Raw genomic sequence first — 5287 nt, 5'->3', positions numbered from 1 at the left:
ACCTTAGCGGGGATGCTCACTCTGGTAGGCAGAATAATGGCCCCTCAAAGATGTCCACATCCTAATTTTGAAAACCTATGAATATGTTACCTTACATGGCAAAAGAATATTGCAGAAATAATTAGAACTGGCAAAATAATGGTATCAACAACCAAAATAAGAACATTCGGGCTGAGCACAGTGGCTTATCATGCTTTTAACACCAGTAGTTTGGGAGACCAAGGTAGGAGGATTACTTGAGCCTAGGAGTTTGAGACCAGCCTTAGCAACATGGCAAGACTCTGTCTCTACAAAAAAAATAGAAAAATGATCTAGGCATGGTGGCGCCCACCTGCAGTCTCAGCTACTAGGGAGGTTGAGGTGGGAGGATTGCTTGAGGCTGGGCAGTGAAGGCTGCACTTAGCTGTGATTGCACCACTGCACTCCAGCCTGAGCAACAGAGTAAGATTCTGTCTCAAAAATATTAAAATAAAAATTGGGAAATTGAGCTGAGTCTGTAGAGAAGCTAAAAAGTTTGATTTTGAACCTTTTTGGGGTTGAAGTGACAGATGCACTCACAGGGTTCAAACGTAATTTTCCAACTGACAGTCTGTCCATATGAAGCAGATTTCCATATCACAGTGTTCATTCATTCAAGAAATATATGTTGAGCACTTGCAATGTGCCAGGAATTGTATCAGTTATTGGAAATATATTGGCTATTAATTTTGATTTGTGAAAAATTATGAATACCATGACAGGCGTAGCAGACTCCATTTGCTCTTTTTCCATTTTCTAGTATCTTTCCTTAGTAATGTATTCACTATACATTATTCTTTCAATATCAACAGTCTGAGTCCTAAATATTAAATATTTTCAAGTTCTATAATTTATTGTGGGATATCTAACAGCTATTCTATCAAGCATAGATAATATTTGTAAATTTTAAGAATATTTTACTGAAAACAATAGGCTACATTTCAGAAGAAAGCTTCTGCTTATAAACAAAGAGAATCTGAATTGGGCGTATGAAAGATTTGTAGAGCTTGGCTGGTCCATGCATTCTTCCACCCAAATAAACTTATCAAGACCTCAAACCAGGCAAGAATGCCAGGAATCTCAAGTTTTATTTGGTGAAGCAAAACTCAGAGTTTAGAATCTACAGTTCATTCAGTCGCAAAATTACGGAAGTTGGTAGAAAGAATAACTTATTTGGAAGGATGAGTACTAGAATCAGTGAACCCAGATTCCAGTCCACCATTAATAGTATCTGAGTGAATTCTTTTAACTTTTATGCAAAAATTTCTTCATTCACCAAATGGCCATAATAATAATTGCCCTACCATCCACACAAAGACATTATAAAAGTCAATTGATGTTATTTTGAAATTTGTTGGAAAAGTATGAAGTACTTTATTAATATGAGTAAGCATCACTGGATGCTCTATGATATACAATTGTCTGGTGTTTTTTTGTTGTTTGTTAATCATAGAGCCAAAGTTGGTAAGTTTTAGATCCATTTCAATCACTTTGAGAAAATTATGAAATGGAAAAATAATTGTAATTAATCTTAATGCAGACAAATAGTAAAGAAGAGGGATATTTACTTATGGTATCTATAATTAGACTAAATTAGTTAATGTTAGTTGTTTTGTTTTGCTTTTTTTGAGACGGACTCTCGCTCTGTCACCAGGCTGGAGTGCAGTGGCATGATCTTGGCTCACTGCAACCTTCACCTCCCGGGTTCAAGCGATTCTCCTGCTCCAGCCTCTGAGGTAGCTGAGACTACAGGCACACACCACCACACCCAGCTAGTTTTTGTATTTTTAGTAGAGACGAGCTTTCACCATGTTGGCCAAGATGGTCTCCATGTTTTGACTTCGTGATCCGCCCGCCTCGGCCTCCCAAAGTGCTGGGATTACAGGGGTGAGCCACCGCGCCCAGCCAGTGTTAGTTCTTTTTTTTTTTTTTTTTGAGACAGAGTTTCACTCTTGTTACCCAGGCTGGAGTGCAATGGCACAATCTCGGCTCACCGCAACCTCCGCCTCCTGGGTTCAGGCAATTCTCCTGCTTCAGCCTCCTGAGTAGCTGGGATTACAGGCACGCGCCACCATGCCCAGCTAATTTTTTGTATTTTTAGTAGAGACGGGGTTTCACCATGTTGACCAGGATGGTCTCGATCTCTTGACCTCGTGATCCACCCGCCTCGGCCTCCCAAAGTGCTGGGATTACAGGCTTGAGCCACCGCGCCCAGCCCAGTGTTAGTTCTTAAGGCAATCCAGAAGTGAAACATCACTGCTGCATATGCTATATCAATTTAAGGAATACTTTTGTTGTTGTTGAGACAGAGTCTTGTTTTGTTACACAGGCTGCAGTGCAGTGGTGCGATCTCAGTTCACTACAACCTCTACCTCCCAGGTTCAAGCGATTCTCCTACTCCGCCTCCTGAGTAGTTTGGATTACAGGCACAGCCACCAGGCCCAGCTAATTTTTGTAATTTTAGTAGAGACAGTTTCACCATGTTGGCCAGACTGGTATCGAACTGCTGACCTCAAATGGTCCACTTGCTTTGGCCTCGCAAAGTGCTGGGATTACAGGCGTGCGCTGCCATGCCCAGTCAATTTAAGGAATACTTTTAATGGAACGACTACGGCAGATTGATTGCATTAATAGATCCAATTCTTCCCTACTTTCTGTATTCCTGTCCGTGTAGTAAAAAATTAACCTTGCCCCAACAGGCCAACAGGTATCTAAAAAGATGCTCAACATCATCAATCATCGGAGAAATGTACATCAAAACTATGAGATATCAACTCACCCTAGTTAAAATAGCTTTTATCCAAAAGACAGTCAATAGTGAATGCTGGTGAGGATATGGAGAAAAGAAAATTCTCATACACCATTGGTAGACATGTAAATTTGTACAGTCACTATGGAGAACAGGATGAAGGCTCCTCAAAAACCTAAAAGTAGGACTATCATATATATATATATTTTTTAATAAAGATGGGGTTTCACCATATTGGTCAGGCTGGTCTCGAACTCCTCACCTCAGGTGATCCGCCCACCTCAGCCTCCCAAAGTGCTGGGATTACAGGTGTGAGCCACCGCGCCCAGCAGGACTATCATATTAATATAATCCAGCAATCCTACTGCTGGATACTAACCCAAAAGAAAACAAATCAGTACAACAAAGAGATATCTGGCCAGGTGCAGTGGCTCACACCTGTAATTCCAACACTTGGGAAGGCCAAGGCAGGTGGCTCACTTGAGGTCAGGAGTTCAAGACCAGCCTGGCCAACATGGTGAAACCCCTGTCTCTATTAAAAACACAAAAATTAGCCAGGTGTGGTGGCATGTGCCTGTAGTCCCAGTTACTCAGGAGGCTGAGGCAGGAGAATGGCTCGAACTGGAAGACACTATGTTCAGTGAAATAAGCCAGGCACAGAAAGACAAACTTCTCATGTTCCCACCCATTTGTGGGAGCTAAAAATTAAAACAATTGAACTCATAGAGATAGAGAGCAGAATGATGGTTACCAGAGGCTATGAAGGGTATAGTGTGTATGTGTATGTGTGGCAGCGGGGAGAATGAGGATATGAGGATGGTTAATAGGTACAAAAATATAGTAAGACACAACGAATAAGATCTAGTACTTGGGCCAGGCACGGTGGCTTACTCCTGTAATCCCAGCACTTTGAGAGGCTGAGGCGGGTAGATTACTTGAAGTCAGGAGTTTAAGACCAGCCTGACCAACATGGTGAAACCCTGTCTCTACTAAGAATACAAAACTTAGCCCGGAGTGGTGGTGGGCACCTGTAGTCCCAGCTACTTGGGCATCTGAGGCAAGAGAATTGTTTGAACCCAGGGCATGGAGGTTGGAGTGAGCCAAGATCACACTGTTGCACTCCACCCTGGGCGACAGAGTGAGACTCTGTCTCAAAGAAAAAAAACAACACACACACACACACACACACACACGCGCGCACACACCCAATGAGCCTGGTGTGATGGCATGCACCTATGTTCCCGGTTACTCGAGAGGCTGAGGATGGATCACTTGAGCCTGGCAGGTCGAGGCTATAGTGGGCTGTGATTGTGCTATTGCACTCCAGCGTGGACGACAGAGCGAGATTCTGTCTTAAAAAAAAAAAATGATCAGCTGGGCACTGTGGCTCACGCCTGTAATCCCAGCACTTTGGGAGGCCAAGGTGGATGGATCACCTGAGGTCAGTTCAAGACCAGCCTGCCCCACATGGTGAAGCCCCATCTCTACTGAAAATACAAAAAACTAGCTGGGGTGGTGGTGCGTGCCTGTAGTCCCAGCTACGTGGGAGGCTGAGGCAGGGGAGTCACTTGAACCCAGGAGGCGGAGGTTGCAGTGAGTGGAGATCATGCCATTGCACTACAGAACGAACTCCCTCAAAAAAAAAAAAAAAAAAAAAGAGTTCCCACAAAACCAAAATCCTGTTTCCATTAGTAGTTACTCCTCATTATCTTTGAATACTTCCCTTGTCCCCATCCCTAGGTACTTTTTATCTAATAGATTTGCCTCTTCTGAATATTTCACATAAACGCAATCACAACCTTAGGTATATTTCATATAAATTGCCCCCATTCCTAGGTGACCACTAATCTGCTGTCTCTATAGATTTACCTATTATGAACATTTCATATGAATACAGTATGTAATCTTCTGTGGCTGCATTATTTCACTTGGCATACTGTTTTCATGCTTCATCCATATTGCAGTATATATCTTTCTTCTTTGTTGCCAGGAAAACGCCATTGTATGGTTGGATATGCCACATTTTGCTTCTCCATTTATCAGTTGATAGTCATTTGAGTTGTTTGTACCTTTTTTTGGCTATTGTGAATAATGCTGTCACAAAAATTCATTTACAAGTTTTTGTGGACATTTGTTTTCAATTCTTAGGAATATACACCCAGGAGTAAAATTGCTGGGTCATTTGGTAACCCTATATTTAACGTTATGAGGAACTGCCAAACTGTTTTCAAAAGCAGCAGCACCGTTTACAATCTTACCAGCTGTGTATGAGGATTCCAATTCCTCCACATCCTCACCACTCCTTGTCATTATCTGCATTTTGATTGTAGCTATCGTAGTGGGTATATAATGATGTCTCATTATGATTTTGATTTGCATCTCCCATGCAAATCTTTTCATGTGCTTATGGGTCATTTTGTATCTTCCTTAAAGACATATTTATTCAGATCTTCAGATCCTTTGCTCACTTCTAAATTTGGTTTTATATCTTTTTATTACTGTATTATAACGTTGCTCTTT

At 41.8% G+C, this 5287-nt stretch overlaps 1 protein-coding gene across 1 annotated transcript in view; it reads left to right on the top strand.

The window, feature by feature from the left end:
* The first annotated feature begins 2037 nt into the window (after positions 1-2037).
* NUDT13 (nudix hydrolase 13) overlaps positions 2038-5287 on the top strand; it is a 25153-nt gene continuing 21903 nt past the window's right edge. Inside the window, exon 1 of the mRNA XM_017528024.2 lies at positions 2038-2079. The gene's annotated coding sequence lies outside the window, so the exon portion shown is untranslated. The remainder of the gene's footprint in view (positions 2080-5287) is intronic.

Source organism: Cebus imitator, unplaced genomic scaffold, assembly GCF_001604975.1.
Source record: "Cebus imitator isolate Cc_AM_T3 unplaced genomic scaffold, Cebus_imitator-1.0 Scaffold52, whole genome shotgun sequence".
Lineage (NCBI taxonomy): Eukaryota > Metazoa > Chordata > Mammalia > Primates > Cebidae > Cebus > Cebus imitator.
Note: the sequence above shows the minus strand (reverse complement) of the source record. Positions and strands in the feature narration are given on the sequence as shown.